At 38.1% G+C, this 27,287-nt stretch overlaps 1 protein-coding gene across 14 annotated transcripts in view; it reads right to left on the reverse strand.

The window, feature by feature from the left end:
* Anks1b (ankyrin repeat and sterile alpha motif domain containing 1B) overlaps window positions 1-27,287 on the reverse strand; it is a 1,141,006-nt gene that overhangs the window by 325,861 nt on the left and 787,858 nt on the right. The gene's annotated exons all lie outside the window — the stretch shown is intronic.

Below are 27,287 nucleotides of genomic sequence, written 5' to 3' on the forward strand. Positions count from 1 at the left end.
TGCTAAAGTCACCTGGCTTAGAAATTCCAGAGCCTACATTAAATACAGGCAGCTGTCTTCACATTCTTAACCAACACACTAAGTCATTCAGGTGGTCAGGTGCTTCCATCTGTAGCCACTCACTGATTTCACTTATCTCACTGAACCCTCACCACATTTCTGTGCAGTAAAGTAAAGCCAAGCCCAGAGACCCTGGGCATTGGGCCACAGTCAGCCACTAATCAGTTACAGATCTTAAAATCGAATGCAGGATTTATGGCCACACATGTAAATATAAGAAAGAGAGCTTGTCCTAGGTCCAGGGTAGGTGCCTGCATCTTTCCTGTTTATCCAGGAGGTCTTTTTGCATTACTTTTAAAATTATGGCAAAGCTACACCCTGGTTAGGTGTCATCAGATAGTTGAGAAACAGAGTGAAGGCAAGAGTTCGATGAATAGGTTTGAACCCCTTACTGTGGGGCTACTGGTCAATTATCTCTTACTAAGTGGTGCTATCAGCCCAGAGTAAAACAAATTAGATTTTTAAGAAGGTGAAAAATTGCCACTATAAAATCAGATAAGCCCACTGCAAGTTGAGACTAAATTCTATCACAGAAATACATCCTGCCTGATATCAAAGGGAGCCAAGAAACCATGCCAAGAGTTTCTTGGATGAAAACTGACATTTTCTGCTGTAGAGACAGAAGTGGAAGCACTGATTGGAGAATTATATTATGAAGAGTTCTAAAATATTTATCATCATTTTAGGTCATTTATTCATTTACCCCTTTAATGCTCATTTCTTTTGTGCCACTGGGTCGAGCTTAAAAGCAAAGAATGGAAATTCACTCGGTTTTTATACAATAATATGAAGCAGAAAGCTTCCTCTGTTCCTTCATTTGAAAAATAAAAGCATTTCCGAGAAATATTAGAACACGAAAATGTTCTTTCAGAAATATGACTTTTGTCATTAATAAGCATGCTAGATTTATTTGACTAGATTATGAATTTTTACTTTTTTGGGTAACTTACTGCAACTTGAATGTTTCAAGAGGGAAAAAAATCTGATAAGAACAATTAAAACTGCCATGCTTCACTGTATTAGATGACCCCATCATGCTTCTTTCTGGATTTGACTTAGTCACCTTCCTGTTCAGGTGGCTTTTTCTACTTTCCATTTCAATTAAGATGTCCTTCCTCTGTTCTGCAGGAGCATTCTGCACAAACCACTATCTATCACTGTCCTTAGCAGACTGCACTGAAGTTACCTGTCTGCATATCTGTCCCCTGGAAGACCACCAGGACGATGACCATGTCTTAATGTTCACCTGGTGACTATAGCACCTGCCAGAACTCACAAAATGTTTGCCAAACAGCAGTGAATTTTAAAATGACAACCTGCCCATAGGAAATTCTGTTCCCACAAAATTCACCATTTCAAGTTTATTGATATATATTAAAGGTGCCATTTTCTAATGGCATTAAAGACATGCAAAGTTAAAGTGAGTCTTATTTCCCAGGTTAGAACTTATTTCCCAGGTGCTCACTACTCCACTTACATAATAGTAAAAGGTACTTTTTAAAAGTATCATTTCTATTTTTCAGGTTTGAAGGATACTTTTGTTACTGTCCTCATAGCTTTCTATTTTGGCTCTGAATCCAGAGACATGAAAGAGGTTTGACTCAGCTACTGCTTAATACTGCACAAACCTGAGAGAGAAGACTATTATATAAGCTAATGTGTATTTTAAGGTTTTTTTTTTTTTTGTAGCCAATACCTAGATGCCACCTTCCAATCTTATGAAAGTACTGAAACCTGGTGTGTGGGAAAGAGAGGTCCCCTTCTTGCTCTGTATTCCTTTTAAGTAGAAGAAAATAAAAGCTGTTGATTAAGGGTTAGCAATTTTCTTTTCTTTCTTTATACGTACTTGTAATTCATTTAATGCAGGAAGTGGGCTGAGTTTTCTTGTTCTTTCCAATTCAACTGTCAGGGAGCTTTCTTGCCAGCCTGCTATGGTTACCGTGGCAACAAAACGATGGTGGCAGTAATATGATCTCATATGCCTTGTGTCAATAGCATAGGATCATCATGCTTGAAGATAATTTTGACAATAAGTTTCATTTGTAGATTCAGGATTCATTAGCATTTGATTGATTTACCAGAAATACTGAGCAATTATAGCCCTAAACTAATAAAAGCATGGTTGCAAAGATTAGCATTTACCCCAATCATATAACACAGACAAAATCTTATGTTACATGATATTCTAAAATTTGTAAACTGCTTTCATACAACATAACTATTTCAACTGTCATTAAATGGTACAGACACTTCTATAGCCATTTTATACATGGGGAAATAAAGGCTCATGCAATGTGCTTGTATAAGGTAGTAAGCAACTCTGCAATGAAGATGAAGCTTCAACTTGGGGCTTCTGGCATCAGAGTCACCACCTTTTCCTTATTCCCATGTTGGGAATTGATGAGTATTAGGAAAATGTTCTTAGGTGCATAGGATAGACCCTGGAATGCCTGGACTAGAAACAATTAAATTGTGTCTGTGGTTAATCGCAACTAATGGTTCTAAAACACTAGTATTTTACATTTGGGTGATGCTTCATACTTCTTACATCTCCCATTGTAACCTCCTTCCCTAAGGCTTCTCGGATACCTACACATGAACACAAGCTTCTTCTCTTTCCCCATTGGTTACAGCCTGTTTTATTTGTTATTAGTTGCATTTATTTTTCCATTGTGAGTTCCTTGAAGGCAGGCATTGTGTTTTCCATTCTTGGTAAGTTCCTGTTCCTGGTACATAATAGATACACCATAAATTCTTGTTACTTATTAAATTGAACTCATCTGACACCAATGTGAATTCCTGTGAAGTAGGTACAGCAATCACTATGATCCACTATTTTATGAAAGAGAAAATAGAAGTTGTATATATAATATAGGACATTTAATTATTCTTATCCCAGTCATATCATATCCTCCTCTTTCCATATCATACTGTTTACCTTTATCATTCATTTATTCCTCCATTTAGTCTTTTATTCACTCAAACAATTATTGGTTACTTCATATATATATATATATATATATATATATATATATATATATCATATTGCAAATAGTTTTCTGTCCAGGCAAGAAGATAAAATAAAACCTCACATGGAATCTTGAGTATGTATTATGTCACAAATTAAGAGGCTCTTTCTAAAAGCATCTTCACAGTATGTTTCAAGTCCTTTAACATAAGACTTTAGAATTACACAAGTCTTAAGGATCACCAATATAGGGTAACTACTAATTCTGCATTGATTTTTTTTCCTTGAGCATGAAATCAGAATTCCTAACTTCTCACAGACTTCCTAAACTTAACATGTCTGAGAGGAAAGAAACCCAGCAACTAACCTAAACAAAGGGGAACTTGCAGAAAAAGGCAGATGATTAAGATTAGACTCTGGACTCTGCTATTTGATGTCACTTTGGTCTTGACTCCTGTTTGTTGTGACTTTGGATCTTATTTAGGTGTTTCTTCTTTTGTACCTGGCACAAAACACAATGCTCTAAATACTTCTTGACTGAATGACTTAGTTAATCAATCACAGTCAAAGAGAATGAAAAATGGTGGCATAAAAAAAGCCCAAATACTATTAGCATTAGGAAGTAGTCAGTAAATATTTTTAAATGAATGAATGGGATACATAAATATGATTAGATCTCTTTTACCAAAATGTGCAAAATTAGGAAAAAGTTTTTAAACAATCTTACTTCTTTTTCTTCAATCTCTACACCCTAGCATCAGGTTTATTCACCTCTACAATGTCTTGGACTTGTGCCTTTGTCTTAGTCCAATCCCTAATTGAGTCCTTTCTCAATTAGGCTCTTTCAGGCAGGCTTTTGGCTAACCTCCCTCTCTTTCCAGGCTCTGCTCTTCCAAGACATTATCCAAACTGTTATTTTAAAGTATAGTAAAGATTGCATAAATCTTATGGCCAGCAATTTTGAATTCATTTTTATATTGTAATTAAGAAATTTTTAGAATGGCAATCAAGATCCTTCAAAAGGTGATCTTCATTTACACCCCTCCATATACTCTAAGGTGTAGCTTTCCAATCCCCCAATACATTTTTGGACTTTTAAGTTTTTTACCTTTATTCCTAGTTAATGAATTAATAATAAATAGTTTTGCAATCGTTTGCAGCATACTTTGCAGCTTGTAAAGAAATCACATATATATATTTTGAAACTTCACAATAACACAATAATAGGCAGATGTAGTATCATCATTTTCATTTCACTCATTAGGAAACTGAAAATCCAAGAGGTTCAATAATTCTGAATCTTATAACCTTTATGAGAATTAGGGTAGATAATATTTCTGTTTGTGTTGACTATTGAACAATAGAATAGTTAAATCAAAATCTTTAAAATAACAACTGTGGGGCTGAGGTTGTGGCTTAGTGGTAGAGTGCTTACCTAGCACAAATGAGGGTTCAATCCTCAGCACCACATTAAAAAACAAATAAATAAAGTTATGTCCATGTACAACTAAAAAAAATTTTTTTTAAATGACAACTGTGATTTCAAAATGTTAATTATTGACATTTGCTCAGCTCTTTAGTACAAAGGCTAATAATGATGACTGTGAAGATAAACTACCTGGTTGGGAATCCTGGCTCTTTATTTCCTATTTGTGGGGGCTTGGACAAGTCACATCATCTCTTTGTCCTTCAATTTTCTCATTAAAATGGGTATACCAACAGTGTCTACGGCATAGGATTGCTATAAGGATTGCATGTGTTCTTTACCTATAAAGTGCTAGAATAACATGTGACACATAGTAAGTACTTACATGTTGTTGTTACCTTCATAGACATAATGTAAACACTTTGGAATGTTCTCTGACACTGAGAAGCAAAATTAATTGCTTCTTTTTTGGTGCTTCAGTAGCACCTGGTTTGTATCATCTATATACTTCAGGATGTTGGCTCAGTATGGACTCAGAATGTATGAATTTACTCCTTCTTAGGGACAGTCACTCATTTTCTCTATACCTCAGTTTACCATCTTAAAACATCTGAATAACAAAAGTATTTATGCTGTTGAATTGTGTGGTGGTCATTTTATTAACTAGTATAAGCATAAGGTGTTCAGTGCTTGGCACAGAATAAATGCTCAATAAAATTCAGCAACTATTATTATTACTCAAATGTTTAACACACTAAGTTTTGGGTTAAAATCTGGTTTTTTTTTTTTTGCTCTAATTATTCCTGTCTTTATTCCTTTCACACAGCAGTTTTTAAAAATTGAATATTTGAGGGTTTTTTTTTGTCTTTGTGGTACTGAAGATTGAACTAGCAGCTTCACCATGCTAGGCAAATGCTCTACAATTGAGCCACTTCCCAAGCCCTAAAAATAGACATCTGAATACACAGGATTTTTAAATAAATATGATTTAATTGAAAGATAAACTTAATCTTGATAGAGAAAATTTCAAATTCTAAGTTGATGCATATTGGGACCCACATGCAAAATCATTCACTTCCTGAAAAAGCTATCTTTTAAAATAAATGTCTATTATAATTACTATTATATAATAGTAATCTAGTGGTTGTCATAAAATTATGAATATAACCTAAAATAAATTGGGTTTAGATTATAATAATGATATTATCTCACCCCCAAATAAAGCAAGATTATAGGTGACTTTAAAATACTAAAAAGCTTGAAAATTTTCTTCTGTACTTTGGTGTATATGGGGAAGGAATAGAGTTGATTAGACTGAGTTTGAGAATATTTTAATGCACAATTTTTTATTAGGCAGCTTTATATAATGCCATTTCCTGAAAGAGTGACTGTACAGTACCTAGTGCTAAATTCAGTAGCAAACTCAAATATTTTCACTTTCATAAAGAGCTTTCAGGAATGAACTTAATATTCTATATACCAAATTGAAATATAATATTAAGTGCAGCAATGCTGTGAGCCCACCCACCCACCAGACCACAGATAAGCTCCTTTTCATATGCTTGAATTAAGTATTATGCATATTTCTAGTTCACTTTCAAAAGTAACTGCACATACACACCAAGAAAGGATAAAAGAAAATGAATGAGCAGTCAAAATGATTGTAGGTGACTTTAACAATAGAAGATTAGAAAATTTCACCTTGGAATGCATTAATCTTCTATCATCAGAACTTAAGGGATGGCAGGGGTAAAGAATTCCCTAGGATTCTGTTATGTATGTCCAGAGGTGTTGGATCCAAGTTTTTGGTTTCCGGTAATGACAATAACAGCAGCCAACATCCTCTGAGTGTTGACTTCATGCCAGCACTTAGGCAAACCTTGAGCCTCTCCAGTGGGCTCAGTAATGGCCCCCAAAGGTATCAGGCTTAATCCCTGGGATTTATAAATGTTACCTTATTTGGAATAGGATCTTTGCAGATGTGATTAAATTAAGGATTTTGAGAAGGGGAGATTACCCTGGATTATCTGTACCGGCCCTAAATCTAAACACATGTATCAAAATAGAGGCAGAGGGAGATTTGGCAGGTAGTAGACAAGGAGGCAATGTGACCACGTAGGCAGAGATAAAAGTGGTCACAAGTTAAGGTATGTGGACAGCCACGAGAAGTTAGTGGAAGCAAGGAGCATATTCTCAGAACATCCAGAGGGGGTGTGGTCCTGCCAACACCTTGACTAGGGGCTCACTCATACTGATTTCAGACTTGTGGTCTCCAGAACCTTAAGAGAATAAATTGTTTTAAGACAATAAGTTTGTAGTAATTTGTTATGTAAGTCGTAAGAAATTAAATTAAGCAACCAACCATCCAATCTAATTTTATTAGAATTAAAATGCTAATATACTGCTGAATTATATACTAATATACTAATATAATATATAATACTGTAATATACTAATATACTGTTCATTCCTTCATAAGCCTCCCCAATTTTTGATTTCTTTGTTCTGTGGGCTGCTGCTGGTAAAAGCAGAGCTATTAAAGATAAAGCAGCCTTCTGATGCTCAGCATCACCTGCTGACATTTGTGCAAAATCACTTCTATTGTCAGCCCTACCTACTTACCAGTTGGGATTGACACACAGGTACAGTGAGTCAAGGTTGGCCTTGAATGCCTTGTTTTTCCCTCATGGATTTTCTTAAATACAGAACCACAGATGCTATTATTTCAGTATGTCTCTTTTCCCATATAATCTCATTCATTTATACAGTTTGGGTTCATTAATAATTTTTAAATATCTGTGAATGTAATGACTACATTAAGTAATAGATCTGTTATTTCTTTTGGTCAGAAAGATTTAAGAACTTGTTATATGCGTGGCATTGATTTAAGAACTAGAGATTCAATGATACATGTGAGACATTTCCTGACCTCACTTAAATTCCTGTTGAGATGAAAAGAAATATTATCAAGTCACAAAGAGTCAAAAGCAGGGTGTGGAAAGCCATAAGGGGAGGATGGAAACAAGGTTGACATTCAGGTTTCTGGCTTAGATGATGGAAAGAATGGCGATGCCATTCACTGATGCGGGAACCACAGGAGAAGGAGCAGAGTTGATAAGGATGATGGATTTAAGGCAGTTGTGGAATATCATATTGAAAAATAGTCTGGCATTAAAGAGAGAGTTGACTGTGAAGTTATAGGTTTAGGAATTATCTGGCCAGAGAGATAATGAAAGGAATGAATTGATTTTCCCCGGACATGGTGTAGGGGGAGAAGAAAAGAGAGGCTTAGGAAAAGCACATGGTATACAAAAGGAAGGATAATGAAAACAGTTTGAGATTTAAAGGGACCTGATAGGAGATAAAATGAGTCAACTGAGTCTACCCATTGAGGATGGCACTAAATGCCAGCTTCAAAAGTTTTGGACTTTTTTTTTTTCATATGTATTGAGTAGTAGATGTTTTGATTAGGTGATTGATAGAACTATATGTTTGCCCCATAACATAAATCTGGGTAGTGTGTAGGATGGACATTAGAGAAGGAAGACAGAGTAAAGAATTCAGTTGGCAGGTTAATGTGATAATCAACAATTAGAGAAAACGAGGGCCTGTGTTTATTTTACCACCAAGTGTACTAAATAGAGTTGGCATCAAAGGCACACTGGAGTGTTTATTTCTATATTAAAAGTTTTACATTTTGTTTTTTAAGGCGGAAAGAGGAAATCAACATACCATGAGAAAAAAGAATGGGTGTGTGGCATGACCCAGTTTATTTATGGAGAACTTTGAGGAAATAGGATGGGTAGGATGTCACACGATGTGTCCTGGCAGTTGAGAGGAAAGTTAATAATAACTATCTCCATGGGCTGAACAGTGGCCACTTGCTGAGTGGGTTGTTAAAGGCTGTCAGGAAGTGAATGAAAAGAATTATTCCTTTGTTCCCTTTACGGAGATGCTGACAAATGAAGTGAGTTCAACTCAAAGAACAACAAAGCCCAAGGGTAATAGTTTTACTTTATGATTTGCTTCTTGAAGATCACTGCTGAGCTATGTGGATGGTGGAGATGATTCTTTGACCTTGAGATCTTAATATCATTTTCAGACTTGGCAAAGAATTAGTAAGGTCTTAGGAATATCCTACCAAAGGGACTCTGCATTAACTGGAGACTTCTGAAATAATATTTTTAAAAAATATGTGAAAATATGTTCTTCGGAATCAGACAGAGCAGGGTTGAGTGTCACTTCTATCAGTCTGTGACTTTGGGAAAAATTATATAATCTCCTTAAGCAGTAGACAAAATGGGGATAAGAACAATTTTTTGTGAAAATTTAATAAAATTATATGTAGCAAATCAGTGCCTGAGATTTAATAGGTAGATAATGAAAGTTAATTCCATTCCATATTTGAAGGCTTTACAAAATATTTGTTGAGAATGTATTGAATAGAAGATTTCAGAGAAGTAAATTAATCCAGGGACAGTGGGAGAAAATTCCTTAAGAAACAAAATACAAAATTTTGTTGACATTATTCAATTTGCTTAGTTTGCAACTATATCTGGAGCCATTTTCTTGATTTTACATGAAATTTTCAAGAATTTCTAATCAGTGAGTTTTCTCTTAACTTCCATTCTACTTTCAGTTGGATAACACAGATAGGCATTTGGAATAACTAATACAACCCTTTCCTAGGGTGTACTGCAGAGTGCCTCGACTTACTGTGAATACACGGTAAATAACTCCTAATATGAGACAACAAACAAAATGCATGTATAATCAATTCAGAAAAATGCTTAAGAGGTTCCATAAACATGTTTTCATAAATGCATGCTGCCTGCCAACTTGCCGGATTTGAAGAGTTGCTATAACAACCAGCAGTCCCCTCAGCAGCCTCGGCACTCTGTATTCTTGGATCTTTCACTAAGAAATATTATTATCTTGTCTGAGCCTGTTATCCCAATTGTTTAAGCACAGTACTAATAAAACCAAGGTAGAGGATTCAAAAGTATACATTAGCAACAAACTTCTCTCCATGGGCCCTCTTCCAAGGCCACTTATTCATTTATTCAATTCATTCATTCAAAAGTATTTATAGAATGTCATTTGCCAGGTACAGTTTCATATGCTACAGATAAATCTGTAAAGCAAACAAAAAACAGAAACAAATCAAAACAAAAACTCAAACCAACAAACAACCACCCAACACCCACCCCCACCACCAAATAATTGAAAGTGCCTGCTTCAGTGATGCCTACAGTCTGATGTGAGGGGTAGGGAGGAAGACAGACACTAAATAAGGAACAAATGTCTATATAAAAACAGGTGGGGTGATAGTTACAAAGGAAGGAAGGAAAGAGGAGAGGTGCTATGTTCAAGTGAAAATGTCTCTTGATGTGGTGATGTTTGAGCAGAGATTTGGACAAATCAAGTAGATAACTCTGCAAAAGAACTTTTCAATCAGTACAGGAGGTGCACAGGCCCTGAACTGAGAGAGTTCTTGGCTGGATTCAGAAGTAAGGAGGCTTGTATGATCAGAGTGGAGAACTCAGGGGAAGAAGGATAGGTGATGAAATCAGAGAGGAAGAAGAACCTGTTCATGTCGGGTCTTGGATGCCAATTGTAAGGGTTTTAGATTTTATTCTGAGTGAGATGGGAAACCAATGTGGGGTTCTGAGCAGAGGACTAATATGATCTGACCTGTTTTAGAAAAGATCACTTTGACTTTAGGGACTACAGGGGGTCAGAGGGAAGGGGGACCAGTCAAGATATATTGCAATATTATAGGGGGACAAGTGATGGTGGCTTGGAGCAGGTGGTGAGTGTAGAGAAGTCTTCAGACTCTGGATGTTTTTGTGCATAGAGTCAGTGGGATTTGCTGATGGAATAAATGTGGAATATGAGAAAGTGAATTCAAAGATGACTCTGAGGTTTTTCTCTTGAAAAATGTTCTCTGAAAAACAAAGATAGCATTTTCCCCTGGGGGAAGATTGAAAAGTAAAAGCATGCACAAGCACATTGTGTGTGTGTGTGTGTGTGTGTGTGTGTGTGTGTAATGTAGAACCTAGAACGGCGTTCTGGACATACTAATTCAAGTAGGCAATCAGATATAAATAGTAAAATCCTTTCATAGATTTTGGAGTAGAGGGGAGAGGTCTGGGCTACAAGTATGAATCATCAGTGTGCAGATGAATGTAGCGCCATGGGGCTGAATGAGGTCACTAGGAGGTGAATGTGAATAGAGAAAAGAAGACACAAGGGGAAACCAATGTTTGAGTTGAGAAAGGTAGTGGAGGAGAACCCCACAAAGAAGAATGAGGAGGAATGGTCAACAAATGGCCAAGGTGGAAGAGTAAGAGATGACGGGTATTAAAAGAAAATGAATCCAAGGTGGAGGAACTGATTACTGAATCAAATACTATTGACAGGGCATATAAAATGGAAACTGAAAATTGACAATTGTGTTTGGTAGCAAGGAATTCACTGGCAACTGTTTTGGTAGGGCAGTTTGGGTAGAGGAAAAGGATAGAGCATTTGTAAGAGAAGAGAAAGGGAGGTAGTGATTACTGACAGAGCTTTGTAGGGGTTTTGTTAAAAGGGGAGCTGAAAAATGGAGCACTAATTGGAGCAATGTAGGGCAAGAGTTCTAAGCATGAATTGGGGCTGTGGCTGCATAGATGAAGTCAAGGTGAGAGATTTGAGAAATCTTGGGGAGGCAAAATCAACAATACTGGTGACTAGGTGACCTAGAATAAGGTAGAGAGAGGTCAATGATAATCACTGGTTTCTAAAATCTAGTATCTTGGAGGTGGGCATGCTAAGAAACAAATTCCTAACAGGTAGCAGAGATGGATAAGAATAATAATTCAGGACCTTTTCTTTACTTCTCCTTCCAATTCCCCCACCCCCAGCCTCTCTTTGTGGTGGTACTGGGAATTAAATTCAGGGTCTTGTTCATGTTAGACCAGCACACTACCACTAAGTTATACTCCTATCCCTAGAATTTTTTTCTTTAAAGAATTAAGGTGTTGGGCTGGGGCTGTAGCTCAGTGGCAGAGCACTTTCCTAGCATATTTGAGGCACTGGGTTTGATTCTTAGCAGATAAAAATAAACAAATAAAGGCATTTTGGCCATCTGCAACTACAAAAAAATTTTTTTTAAATTAAGGTGTTACAGATACCTGACACTTTAAAAAGTATTTTAAAAAGCTAGATATTTCTGTCTATAAAGATAAAAATTAAATACAATTTCTATATGAAGTCACAAATATCAAAGAAAAAATAGATAGGAGGGACCAATGATAAGTTCTAGAATACTTCTTGACCTTATACAAGAAACTAAAGACAAACCCAATAACAAGACAAAATCCCCACAGAGCTCTTGGTATTGATGCCTTTACTGTTTTCACAAAATACTTTGAGAAATTAAATGAAAATTAATTGGAATATGTGGTTTTAGTTCACAATGATCCCAGACTTTACGGACTTAGGAAACCACTGTGAATAATCTTGGGGCTTTGGGAGGAGAATGTGGCTGATCTAGATCTTTACTCTCGGGCTAACTCCTTTAAGCAGGAAGCTGCACAGTGTCATGTGGCACTTTTCCAACTTATCCCACTGCCAGGGGGATAAGAATGAACACCCTGGATGGCATATGAGGGTGTCTGAAGGTATAACCCAAAGCCACAAGTTGTAAACACAAAATTCTTTGATCTGGTATTTTACTTTAACATTTAAGCAAAATTTAGACACATTTTCTAAAATATCCATTTTCTTCATACAAAAATAATGGATTCGACTTCCTCTCCTCCCTTACCTTGCTCCAATTCACTGAGTTTAAAAGTGATGCATTAGAAGGTATGTCATGTTTTATCTAATGACATTAGTGGCAACATCACATGCTGCCACATGTCCTTGGATATGTTGAGGAGACCAAGAGAAGGGGAAAGAATACAAAACAAAGTTTCAGAAGACTGGACTTTTCTAACCCAGCTCTACATTTATTTTTAGAATTTTATTTACACACTACATATTTTTCAGAGGAGTTTAGAATAGCTGTGAGACATTTTGAAAATCACAAATGCTCTGTACATTTATTTTCTTATTTATAAAAGTAAGGAGGTTGTTCTACATGGCCTCCAAATTCCCTTCTAATAAACTGAGATTCTATCCTTTTTGGTCCAACCAAAATATTAACAGGGTTACCAGTGGATAGTGGCATTGAATATATGTCAGTAGATTCAAGATCCAGTCAACATCTTGGAAAAAAATAGAATATTCAGTCAGGGCTTGAGTCATGATGGAAATTTTGAGTTAAAAAAAAAACTAACTTTAAAAGACGATTAGAGTACAAAATCTATATATTTGACATGTGCTGTAAGAAGAGGTTATTTCCTGAGAAGTGGAATTGCAACTTTCTGCTGAAAGACTTCAACCCTCCAAGGCACCCTTGGCAAGCCTACAGGCAAACTCCCCCCATAGGACACTGCATAACTTGCCTGTAAAATATGTTGAGATTGGGTTGCTGAACGTGGTGGGGAAAGACTCACGTAGGAGGGGGCTGCTCTGGGAACACGAACTGAGATGGCAAACACAATCTGACTCTTAGAGGAATCTCTCCTTAAGACCATCCCATTCATCCCATTTCATTCCGATACTTTTCCCAATTTCCAGATTTTTTTTTTTTTTTTTTTTTTTTTTTAGGTATAACACCAATAATGCTGATGCTTCCAGATTCTGAAATAATAACAATAGCCATCTCTTAGCATCACAAAGGAGAAAACAGTTATGAGTTTCTGGGAGAAGGGACCTTAGATTCAGAAAACACAAAGAATATTTGATGCTTTATTCAGTGGAAACAAACATATGGTATTCACCTTAAACATAAACTATCACCCAGAAAGAGCTGCCTCTAATATGGAATCATTCTCCTCTGTGAAGGAAGTCATTCCTTAGAAGCCTGGCTGCACAAAGAGCCATAGGGTCTTGGAAACAGTAGTCTTGCTGCCTTTGTCTCTAGAAACCTTGTAGACCTGATAATCCCCTGTTTGGGTGCCTTCTAGGTCTCCTAGTCTTTGCTGTGCTTCTATCAGCAGATGGTTGGGAGACTTTATTTTTGGACCATGAATCCTATTTCCCTCCACAGATCATATTTCCTTTTATAAAATGGAACTCTCTTTTGCTAAGACAAGGATGAACACAATTTACTTGAATAGACACGAAATGTATCATAATAGATACCACTTGTGCACTACATGTTGAAAACTAAAAACCAACATCACCTATGTAGAAATTTTAATTTCTTTAACCAGTTGATTGAATGACCTTGGGCAAGTCACTTAACCTCTCTGAATTGATTTTTCATGCATAAAATGTGCATCATACTTTCTTGTCTCATGGGACTAATTAGTTAAAAACTACACAGTAGCTGCATACTGTAATGGATTCTGAAAATGCCTTGTTCAAACTCTAACAATCCATAAATAGCATTGTGGCTTGCCATATGAAGAGACAGCATCATTAGTGTCCTGTCTCGGCTGTATGGTTGGTGAAATTTGGACACAGACCATGAATGGGTTTTCCAAGACTCTGAGTCAGACTATCAGACAATAGGAAAGGAAGCCTTTATCTAAGAATTCATTATTTCCTGTTGGAATTTTGTTGTGCACACTGAGAATCGAGGTGAAGCCCTTAGCCACACTGACAGCTAATTTGAACCTGTTTGGATGACTCCAGGGATTCTAGTCGATAAACAGGAACTAGCCTGCTCATCTGTACATTCCTCTCAAATTGGTTGAAATAAATCCTCAACACTTGATTTTCTGACCTGGTTTCTCAGCCACTCAGCACCAGCCTGTGGTCTGGCATTATGAGAAATTTTCCAGTCTGTTGGGTGGAAGTAATTCAATCCTGCCACTGTGGTAGGAAGGAGAGAGAGGGAGAGAGAGAGAGAGAGAGAGATAGAGAACAGAGACAGGGTCCGAGAAAATAAGAAAAGTTCCGAGTCCTAGGAGAAGCGGAGTTATGCAGTAGCAAGTCCAGAGAGCTGGAATGGGAAGTGACACGATAGATTATCCCAGAAATGGAGCCTCTCTTCAGCCAGGAGCTTGGAGGATGGTTAAACAGAGGACACAGATGACTCTATGTCTGACTCTTCTGGGCATGGTCGGCTACTGCAACAAGATGGGACAGATGGGGCACTTCAGGGCCAGGAAAGGAGGGATGGAATAAGAGCTGAGGAACTGATTGAGTTGCAGTAGTGGAGAAAGGGGGTCTGGTCTGAGAGTAAATCCTAGTGTCCAAGTAGGGTACAGCAGGAGCAGAGCACAGTTGAAGCAGACGGTTCCAGCAGGTGGCCCAGGATAAAGAAACGCTGTGTCTGTGTGTAGATGCTGTTCCCCTCCCACGAGGCAGGGGGCTCCTAGATCAGGCAATGCTCACGGTTCCAGAGAGAAGGCCATTAGTCTGTTGATGGGTTGCAGGCCTCAGTCATCTATCGCAAAGCAAATCATTTGCTGAAACCTTTGAGAAAAAGAAACGTGTTATGCAGCATGGAGGGTGGGGCAAGACTGAGGTCAGGAAAAGGCAGGCCTGTCATCGCTATCAGAACTGGGGCAGTGCAACAGGCTGAATTAGAAGCAGGAGCGATTTGATGAGCAGCCGCGGAGGCCAGCTAGATGACCTGAAGAGTGGCTGAGCTAGGTGTAAGGAAGAGAGAGTTGGAGGCATGCTCAAATTCAGAACCAAAACAGGGAGCAGAGAAGTCGGAAGGGAGTTTCCCACCATCCTCCACCTCGCTGTCAATCTGCACAGAGACCGGAAGGCCAGTTTAGAGCTGTTACGCGATTCTCCATAACTCTGATATGGAAGTAAATAAGGTAACACTGCCTGGTTAAATAGGGGGAAATGCTATCTCCCTGGCACTGATCTTCCCACTGAAGACTATCCATCACTGTTTATCTCCTTGGCATTGAAAATTGTTCAGAATACACTGGGGTTTTAAGTGATGACTACATCAAAAATGAAAAATGTGAAAACTTTTAAACTTATCAGTTCTCATGAACAGGATGACTGCTCATCCAGTATTCATTCTTGTGTTCATTATTTGAGTAAACCAAAAGTCATGAATTGGTTCCTTCTTTAATTTGAAATTTTATTTATGTTAATTTTAGAGGGACATGATCATCCTTTTTTTAATCTTCTGGACTGTTATATCAATTTTGGCAATTCTTTGTCTACTTCCACCCATGCTACTTTATGATCTCTACCATTTGCCACAGTATGATGTGCTTAAATGACACATCAAGGCACACTGAGGACTGCCAATTCCTTAATAACTTTAAAAATAATTCTTAGCAATTTGTTTCTTTTATCTGAACATGTAATTTTGCTATGTGAAACATGAAAGATACATCTTATATTTAGGAACCATTTGGTAGGGAGGCTGGTAGAGTAAAATTTAATTGATTTTTTTCCCTCTGCAGCTCTTGAAGAAATAGCATGTGAATCCAGATTAGGTGGCATCATGTATATTTTGAAAAAGGAATTTTTACTTGCTCAGGCTGAATTCATCCTTATAAGTCTCAGCCATCCTTGAGTCCTCCTTTTCTCTTACTCTGAAAGGCAGTTATTACCATGTTGTATCCATTTTCCTGTCACATTCTTCTGTCCATCGCTACAGCCAGCAACTTTCTTACATTACCCAGCAGGTTCTCCTTACTCATCCCCAACAACACCACCAAAGTCAGAGTATCAATATGCAAATCTTATTACTCTTTGCTTTCCTAGCATTTTTTTTACAGAATTAAGTTCAAAGCTCATAGGATGTCATTTGAGGTGTGGATCCTAATTTTTTCTAACCTCATTTCTTGCCTCTCCCATTCCTGCTACCCAAGCAGCGTGCCTCTAGCAGCATTCCTGTTTTCTGAACATTCTTGCCTCTTGGATGTGGCTTCCCCTGCTCAAGTTTTTCTGGGTTTCCTTACCTAGGGACACTTTCAACTCATATTTTAAGGCCTGGTTCAGAGGCCACTTCTGCCATGCTCTCCCTGTCTCCCATGTCAGAGACCTTCATGATGCTCTAGGCATTTGGAATACATCTGTGCCAAAAACTTCTAACTAGATTGCCTGGGATGATTTGTTTGTGCCCATCTCTTCTACTCAGTTTAGAGCTGTGAAAGAAAACCAGTGGCCATTCATTGCTCACTCCTCTGTGCTTCCCCCATCTTCTCTCTTAGCATCCATGGTCCAGTATAATCCCTTAGCCACTGTAAATACTGGATGAACACTTGTTAGTTTAAGGAATGAATGGTTGTATCATATGAGATTTCTTGAGTCCCATAAGTTTTGCCTTCTTAACTTCATGCTTATTAAGGTAAAATTTCCCTTCCAGTTGTTGTAACTTTCTGACTTCTTTATTCTAATTCTCAGCCATCTCTACCCTTTGGCAGTGAACTGATTGCACAATATATTAGAAGTCTTACTCCTCAGGTTACTTCATAACCTGAGGAAGGTCTCAGGCCTTTTGACAAGCCCAAATATGTTTCTAGAAGGTGTGGACTAAATGATCTGCTAGTGAAAACGCTCTGGGCTTCTCTGTCCTCCTTTATCTCAGTTGTTTTTACACAGCAACTATTCCTAAAAGCTTCCCCCCTAATTTTTAGCTTAAACTTTTCATTAGATACAGGCCATTTCTCCCTGTCTCCTCATCTTCTGAGACTGTAAATTATCCTGTTACTTCATTTGTAATGGGAACATATTTATTTTCTGTGATGATGGCTCCCCTGAGTCTTCCTTTTTCTTAGCTACATAAAGTTAACTTCCTCAGTGGCAAATTAAGGACAGATTACAAGCAGCCTGGGAACCAGGCTCCGTCACCACAGGGGCCGCCTACTCAGCCTCCTTCTGTTCAGCCATCCGAGAGTTGCAGCTGCTAAAGCAGCCCAGCGTCAGGCTGCTCTCCCCCTGCCTCTGCTGATCTCACAGAGAGCCGAGAAGGTCCTTTCTCCACCAGTCCTGGTTGGAGTCTGATCCTGAGTTTTCTAGTCTCTCCTCTTTTCCTCCTCCCCCTACCCCAGCTGCCTACCATCTCCTCCCACACCCAGGCCAGCAGTGACTGCACTCCAAGACTCCCCCTCCTTTGAGCACTGCCGCTCGGTTTCCATAGCAACAGAAATGTTGGTGGGAAGCAACGATGCTGAACTGCAACTAGTGTTGGGGCTGGGAGGAGGAGGTGAAATGTGGGTCTCTCTGGAGGCAGCAGAGTGAGGGGAAGGGGAGAGCCCTGGGGGTTGGGGACAGGGGGAAGCGAGGGAGAGATAAGCCGGTGAGAGGCCCTCAGAGGAGAGGACCATGAAGCTCTGGAGGAAAGTGGAGGGACAGGCAGAAGTCGCTTTGGTTAGAAAAATAAGCCAGAAGGAAGAAAGAGGAAAGATTTATAAAAAGTGATGTAGAGTTCTATGTATAGTGGTTGATTAAGGGGTTGTGTTAGGTATAAAACTGAGAACAGATGATTTCATTTTGAAGAGTGAGTTGTGGAAGGCAAGAAGCATAGGAGCAAAAAAGTGTGTGGTGCAACTTTGAGCCTAATAATAATATATGTATAAGAGGAACAAAAGTAATGATAATGAATCTGGGCTTACAAACCGGCATCCTACTGATCAGCCAAGTGCTACTTATCATCTCTGAGCCTTAATTGGCTCCTCTTGCTCATCTATTAAAATGGAATGTCTACCTCAAAAAGTTGTGAATATCAAATTTAAAAAAGCACACGAAGTAGACACTCATCATACATGTAAGGTAAAATTTTTCTTAACTGTTGTATGAGGTTGAGAAATGATATTTCAAACGGGGCTTGGTGTTGGAAATTTAACTTAAAATTCACCAAAAACTGCACTGTTATGTGTTTTTGTATTTCAATTTTGTGTCTCTTTCAAGTATATGGTGTCATGATAACATGGGCCTAAGTGCAGGGTGTGACAGCAATATTTAGAGCTAGTCCTTCCATCACAAGAGCAGAAAGCTTCCCATTCCTTCAAGTGACCTCTTCACGTGTGTTCTTAAAGGAGCCTTCCATGATATTTACACATTTCCTATTCCATACCACCATAATAATGAAGGTCTCATAATCTTTCCTGTTTCTTCTCTTCTTATTCCAAGAAGTTGCTGCAGAAATCATATTCCATGTCTAGAAACATGTTTTTGATAGTTTATTAGCATTTTTTGAATGAATATCTGTGCCACTACTTCCTTCAGGACTTGAAGGCAAGAAAAACTAAAATGTTGTGGCCAAATTATAGGTGCTCAAAAGCCTATTTACTTCAGGAGTTGCCTTTGCTACCTTAGAAAAAGGTCAGCATATCACTGAAGGGCCTCTGTCTCCTTGTCATGAAATTGGGACAGTATTAGCAAAGGTGATAATCAATGCTTGAGCTTGCTGTTGCAAGTGCCTTATATGGATTGGTTCATAAAACCCTCACCTCAACCCAAGGGGATTTCTAATAAGCATAGAGACATTAAGTAGTTTACTAAGGGTAATACAGCTCATAACTGTAAGCCTGGGTAATAAATTTAGGCATAATGTGCCTCCTAATGTTTATACCATGCCACATCTCTATGAATGGTGGTTTAAGGAAATTACTGCTACTTTATATAAACAATTGTTTTTTTTTTCACTTGGTATTATTTAATGAATAAAGAAGAAATTTATGACTGTATCTGGATTCTATGTCAAGTTATGTCCTGAGTCCATTTGTTTATCTTTTTCCTCCTGGATTCCAGTAAAAAGCTGGAAAACGAATGTCATCATCTCACAATAATGAAGGTGATTGGAGAAAATCTTCAGAAGTATAAATGATTTCAGGAAATTTTCAGAGGAAAGAATGGGGAAATGCTGACTAATGCAACAGGGTTGAAGGAGTGTCAGACTAGGGTACTTGCAAAAAGCCCTGAACCAATAACAGTTTCCCAATTGCCCATCAGTCTGAGAATGAAAGATGGAGGAGGAGACTCAGACGTGGGGCAGAAGATGGGGACAGATTAGAAGGTCTATAAATGCAATAGTTGCATCCTTACTCCAACACCTGTCTCTCTGTCTCTGTCTCTCTCGCTCTCTTTCTCTCATCCACACACACACACACATTAGGCATTTACCCTCCTTCCTTATGTCAAAAAGGAAATGGAGGTTTATTCTCTACAAAGATACTTAAAAATATTTCTGGGGAGATCCACAGCATCTAGGATAATAGTGTCTGGGACACTGCTCATTTAGGGAACACCCTGCTCACTATGACATGAAGCCTGGAAGTAAAAAAAAAAAAAAAAAAAAAAAGACTACGTACATAGAGCTTCTGGTTCTCTTTTCCATCACCTATTTCTGAAATATGAACAGAAAGCAGACACTACCAGTCGCTGCAGGATAAACTGCAGCACAACTGAGAAAGATCTAGTTAAAAACAAAACACAACAGAAAAACTAACAAGAAGTTCAAAATATAAACAAATCACCACTAATTAATATATGTGATAGGTTCAAAGCAATATTACATATGAAAAATAGAGAAGTTTTGTGAAATTAAAAATATTATTGCCCAAACTTTAAAAAAGCTAAAGTTTGAAAATAAGCTCTTAATATAAGATATAAATAAGAATAGATGGCAAATATGAGCTAAAGGCTAAGAAGCATTGAGGAATGATTGAGGAAGTCCAAAATCTGGTTAGTAGGAGTTCATTTAAAAACAAACAAACAAACATGGAGAATAGTAATGATCAAGTAAATAATGTAAGAGAATTTATTTCTCAATATGTGTCTTTATTTTTAAAGTACCTAACAAGTGCAAAACAGAATGAGAAAGACTCCCACTTTGTCATATCTTAGTGGAGAACAGTGTCAAGATATGGAGGACAAGGAGAAGATTCAGAAACTTCCAGAAAGGGAAAAAGGTCACCTACAAAGGAACCAACACCAGACTTCCCATCTGCCACATAGAACATGACAAGACAAAGGAAAAGCCTTCCAAATTCTGAAAAAAATTAGATTCAGCCTGCCACACTATTAACTAGGAAAAGAATGTAGGCACTTTTAGATTCCCAAGGACTTAGGAATTCACCTCTTTTGTATTTTTCAGCTATTTTTTTCTTTCTTTTTTTTTTTTTTTAAGTCATTTGAGTATGTGCTCCAGAAAATATGAGAAATCAAATAAGGAGAAAGAAAAGACATCCAAGAAACAGTGAATACAATTCAAAAATATAATGCAATGAAGAGAGACCCAGAATGACATGCATGTGACTCCCAGGGAATCCAGCGTGGGATGGGATGCCTGAGGGGAAACTGTGGAGACCTTAAGGATAAAATAGAAGTAGAAAATATAAAGGAAGGAAAAGTAATCAGGAATAGGAAAAATTAAACCGTTATTAAAAGTAGTAAAAGGTGGGGGGTGGCTCAATATACTGCAGCCCAGTGGTGGAGAACTTCTCTAGCATGTATAAGACCCTGGATTCAACCCCTAACACTGCAAAAAATAATAATGAAATCAAAATAAGTAAAAGATGAGTTTTAGGATAACTCTCATATTTCTAGTTTGGACAACAGTGTAATTGGCTGGGACTACCATCGTCATTACTGCTTGGTCTCATTGGGGACCTCAGCATGGGGTTTTCACCCCTGATAAGGATTCCCACATCTCATGAGTGGCAAGGAGGCAGGAGAACACTTTATTCTGAGGTACCATGGCAAACATGGACGATGAGGCTTCCCTGTGCTCCTGGCTACACTTGTGTCTCTGGTATTATGGGGCAATGATAGGAGAATCCAGGACTGAAGGCAGTAGAATTTCATGCTTAGCTGTCTGCTGGATTCAAGACTAAACTAGCATAAAACACACAAAGAAGTGATATTTCATAGAACCTGAGTTTCTCAGCTAAGATTCAGTTTGTAACTATATTATAGATGCAGGCAGTTAGAAGAGATGATGATGGCAATAAGGTGGATCCTCATCTCAGGTCAGATCTGAGTAAATACTACCTACACTGATAAATTGAGTACTCCGGGTATACACGTGTCACCTGGAGAGAGCCACCAGGAAGGCTCACTCCAGAAATATTTAAGGCATTTGCTTCTGGAGAGTGGGGCCAGAAGTGGGGAGAAGAATACAGACATGTGTTTAAGTTTTATTTGTACACTTGTTGGTCCATGCTTAAAAATTACATACTTATTAGTTCAAATTATTATTTTTTAAAGTGTGCTCTCTTCCTTCAACCTTGCTCTCTGAATTTCCTCCCTTCAGTTAGCTCTTTAGATTGTCCTTGGTATTACATTGTTCTGTGTAAACCACCTTTCTGGAAGAGTGTCAGGTTATAAATGAAACAATTAACCAGTCATGCATCCACTCATCATTCTCTTTCCAAGAGGGCTCTTGAGGACACAGGGAGAGGGACCCTATTTAGTGCTGTCATTGTCTTGGTTGTGGGGTAACAAGAAACAGAGGAGCTTTAAGTTTTAGCACTAAGGCTTTGGCTCTGAAGACTGCTATTGAAATGGTCGGCTCTGATTACAGCTTCCAAGAGGCATTGTTTTCTCTGTGTCTTCTGAATTTGTATCAATAAAACACTTTCTAACAGGATCTTTGACACCAGAAGTCCCCACTGTTGCCCATGTAATTACCATCCCTGGACTCTCGGCCTTGTCAGGTAGCACAGATAATCACATACTACCATGAGTTGATGATTAGCCAGTCAGTCAACTGACATCCAGTGTTCCCTGGGAGGTTCTGCAGGGGTGACAAGAGAGGAGAGAAGACCCTTCAATGTCCTTTCCCTGAGGCACTTCAGACTAAAAGGAGATGAGGGTGTGGAGGGGGAAGGAAAGCAGAGAGCACACACATCAACAGATGGATATAAACAAACATCCATTCTCAGTTACACAGAGAGGGCTGTGGAGATCCAAGTTGGAGTGGAGTAAAAACAGACTCTTCCCCATCTGGCTCATGTTGATCTCTGTGGTTTTAAATATGATTTGCTTTCACCTTTGCCTTCTGCACACCAAGTGGACCAACTATTGAATACCCCTGTGTTCCATGCCTTTTTAGTGCATCTCCATGCTAATTGCACACTCTCCCCCTTGCCTGTGAGGCTGCCCTGTCACTCAGCCCTTGTCAACCTGTGAATCTTTCCAATCTATCAAGAGTTCTTGTAAACCTGACCTCTTCTGTGGAGCAATGCCTGAGTCACTCAGTGATAGTTCCAGTCAGTTACAGTACTGAAGGACTTACTTGTTTTCATGTCTGTTTCTGGAGTAGATTGTAAATTTTGTGAGAGAGACCTGGCACATCATCATTCTAAAATAATCAAAATAGTCCATATATGTAAAACACCTGCAGTAGTAGTGCCTGGGATAGAAACACTATAAAAGTGTTCTTCTTCATCATCATCGTTGTCATCACCAATCTTTGTATTTAGGAGCCCAGCATAATGTCAGGCTTGAGAAAGTGGCCACAAAGCAAATATTTCTTCATTTGAATTCCTGGAACATTTCAGACAGGCTGAGTTCTATTGCTGAGAAGGTTGAGAGGTGTCTTGGCAGCAGTATGACTTGCAGAGTAAAAGTAAGCTTTAGCTATTGGGACCTGGGAGCAGTGAATATCTTTGAAGCATCAGAGGCTCAAGCAGGCAAATAAATATAATTTTGGAGGATATTCCAGGTGATATGAAGTGATTGAAAACGGATTTGCTGTTGGATTGAGACAGTATTCTAGCTCTGAGGAAGATGGGCTTATTCAGAGAAACACCCAATGTTAACTCCTGTGTCTTCATTTTCTTCAGCATCATCTAGAAATAGATGGTTAATCAGCCTCAGACAGATGTTTCCTTGCTCCTCCTCCTTTGCTGTCTGTATGTGTGAAGTGCATGTTGTGCTGCCATCTGGATGAGCCTATCTGGGCTCAGCAATGGGTCATTAAGCTGTCTTTCCATATGGTGCATGTGTAGAGTCTGAGCCACGATCTTGCAAGGTAGGAGCATTTTCATTCACAGAAGCATGATATGCTTCTTAGGATTGTTGTCAGACCAGTGTCTCCTTTGATCTTCAAACACTTACCTCCATTTTGACATCTCACCACTTTCGTTCATGATTCCATTCAATCTTCGATCATCCACTCCATTCTTCACTGTCTAGACAAATGCTTCTTAAGCCCACTTCCTCCAGAGAGCATTCCCTGATTATTCCAGTGCACAGAACACTCTTCCCTCTCAGTCATAATCAGCCATAGATATATAACGTTCATTTCTTCTATCATTACATTCTATGCTGTGAAACCACACTATTGGCTTTTATTACTATTTGAATGTGTATTGCTAGTTAAGTTTTTAAGTATGCTAGTCTTATCTCCCTGAGTAGATGGTAGGATCTTCATGCAGATCCTTTATTATGCCTCTCTGTAGTCCCTATCAAAATTAGCACAGTTAGATGAGGCTATGCACTCAATTCATTCCCTCAGGAATGAATGAATAAATTTCCCAAGAATCCATTCAAAAAGATTTAGCTAAGAACTCCTTCACAAAGTTTTATCTACTCTCTATTTCAGATTGCTAGCACATGTTACAGGATAAAAGATGCAGGTTTGAAACACATAGATACATATTTTAAAATTCTACAATATTAATATACTTCATAGTTTGAATGAAAGTTTAGGTTAGTAATCCTTGAGGACAAAACTACTAGACTCCTGAGTCTTCAAATATTCTCATAAAATTATCATAATTTGAGCAACTCTGGTTAAGGGAATATTTATAATAAGTGAGTGTCCCTGAGTGTGTTTCTCAGGGAGAGCACTAAATGCAAACTACTTCTGTAGAAGTTCTACAGTACTCAGCCAGTGATATGTAGTACCACAGGGCCACCAAGCCCGAGAGGCTCAGTTTTTCAAGTGTACATGTGTACAGTCAATTAATTGAGGTTTGTGGTGTATACGAGTGAATTAAAGTGACATAACTTTCCAAAGCCCTATAGAGTTACAGTTGATATACGGTCACTGAGATAGGGTTAAGTATATTTTGGTGTTCCTAAAATAATTCCTGTAAGCTTTTTCCTTGTATCCAATATCTTATGCAGGCAAGAGCCATGAAGCCTTGTGGCAGTTTCTGTGTCTCACTGCACTCCTGTCCTGGCTAATCAGTAATTCTAAAGTGGTTTGCCAGTTAAACAGAACAGGCACTTTTGTCCCCATCATGATTCATTGCTTACTGAAAGCACACAGCTAGCCTTAATCACATTCTTAACACCACCATGTGAACTAGATGGTACTATCTCCAATTTGCACATGGGAAACTGATGTTCACAAAGGTTAAATGACCAGCTCAGGGTGCTCCAACCTAGTAAGGGAAGAAACCAGACTATAAAAAGCAATTTGGTATCTTAAAGTGCCATTGTCTTTTCAACTTCTATTAAGCATGACTGTCCTTTCTACACAGAGCCTAATGATTACAAACCTCAAATGAGTCCGTGACATGGTATACTGCTAATCCATTCTCTTAGTAAATGCTCTTTCTCATTTTCTAAGATGGCTTTTAATATCTTCTCCATCCTTGAATCTTCCATATCCTTGTCTCATAACAACTGGAATACAGAAACCAACAGAGGAAATAGCTCCATCTTCTCACCACCTTACATACAAATCAATCCTCATCATCTCTGTTTCCCTTCTGTTATCTCTAATAGGGATGTCCCTATAAGAGACTAATCCCACCACTTGTCCCTGGATCTCAATCCCTCTTACATTTATTCTTTCAATTGATTCCTCTTTGTTTTAATCCAATATTAATACTTCCTTTTCTACTCAATCTTTCCTTTCAGTATCCAATCATGACTCCAGTCTTTCCTATTTAAAAAAATCTTCCCTTTGACCTCCAAATTACCTGCTAGCTACTCATTTATTTCTGTGCTCCCATAGTCAGGAAGACTTCTTTAGAGAATTTTTCACTATGTATTATATCCAATGCAAAATGGTGTCTGTAACTCTTATTATCATGGAACATGAGATAAGTCACATTCAGGGTCTCCAGTGGCCTTTATGTTGCCAAAACCAATGGTTACCTTTCTAGTCTCATCTCACTTTTTATTTCATCAGCATTCTACCCAACTGATCACTTTCTCATGGAATAAGTTCTAGGGGAAAGATCCTTTTGCTTTTAGATACAGAGTTTGAGGGGTCAGTGGTATTTGAGGTAGAAAACTTTGTGGGATATTGATGAAGTCACCTAAAGTAAATGTGTGGAGTAGGGTCAAGGGCTAACCTCTAGGGTACAGGCAGGAGCTTAGAGGCTACAAAGGAAACAGCAGGGTGGCACAGGGATAGGAGATGCCCAGGGACAGCAGCTCAGGAAGGGAACAGTGATCCAAGAATAAAAACCACAGGTAGATCAGGTATATAAGGTCTGGGAAGTGTATATTGCATTTGGCAATTAGGAGTTCACAACTCATCATTTATAAATGACTCCAGGATAATGAGAGAGACTTATGTTTTCAAGGCCTGACTATATTGAGTTGAAGGGCAACCAGCAAGTGCAGACATTCTGAGAAGTTTCGTTATGAAGGTAACAAGGGTAAGTAGGTAGAGTCTAGTGAAAACAGAATTGAAGGAGGGTTTTGGAAAAAATAGGCTTTATCTGAGCTTGCTGAGACATCATCAAGAAGAAGGCTTACTTAGTGTCAAACTGTTTATGCTAGAACTAAACATAAAATCTATTTCTTCTGTTTCTCAAATTGAGATAATGTATGAGTTTTAAAAACTGCAAAACACAGTAAGAATTTAATATAGCATTCTTCTTTCCACTGTACCATAATTACTTACCAGAAATTCAATGGATTATATTTTTGACTATATAACAAACCCTTCACCCACTCTTCCAAAAAGAACCTCATTATTTATTCAGCAGTTCTTAAATGGTTGAATCGGTCTGAATGATCTTTTGCACACTTCCTTTTGAAAGACTGAGGGATTTCTGGAATAGATATTTGCCAGACTGAATGTTCCTGGTAATTTGTTCTGGGGTAGCAGATAACTGGATGGGCTATATCATTATTATGCTAAATGTTCAGCTCCTTCTTTACAAGATTACTAGTCTCTGATAAAAGAATGTGTGATATAGCTCCTGTCAAATAAACTTGAGATACTTTAGTTTCTAGGCCTTGAATTTCAAGGTCTTCTCTAAAACTCTGAAGAATAAAACTAATTCTTCTTGCCAGTCATCTAAACAGACATTGACTTATAAACACAAAATGTTCCACAATGCTTTATGTATGAATCCTAATCATCTTTGCTCAAGCTGAGAGAAGGTAGGAGTATGACAACATGAAATTTAATTCTGTGAGCTTGAGCAGAAATCAATGACCTGAGGTTCAGAGACCTATACTAATCACTTATTTTTCTCTTCTCCTTATATGAGACATAAATGTAGAGGTAAAAATATTACCTGATAGATTGAGGATGACAATTACGTGGAAAACTCTATATGAAACTATATGGAACTTAAAAATTCCATTCAAGAGACTTAAAAATTCCATTCAAGAGACATAAAGACTCTTGTTTCTCAATAATATTTTAGGTCATGTGCTCTTGGAGAGTTCTCAACATCTGTGAACTTTGAGGTGCACATAGACCAAGGTGGGTCATCTAGGATGAGGTTAGAGAGATGCTCTTGGGTGTTATCACTACGTCTCTCTAGCCTAAGAGTTTTTATGAAAAGCATTAGTAGCTCTTTATCAGGACAACTCATTACACCTTAGAAATGATTATTACTGAAGAACAAATCATGTCTTCCATGAACACTGCTATATTTAGATGCACTG

This window comes from Sciurus carolinensis, chromosome 4, assembly GCF_902686445.1.
Source record: "Sciurus carolinensis chromosome 4, mSciCar1.2, whole genome shotgun sequence".
Lineage (NCBI taxonomy): Eukaryota > Metazoa > Chordata > Mammalia > Rodentia > Sciuridae > Sciurus > Sciurus carolinensis.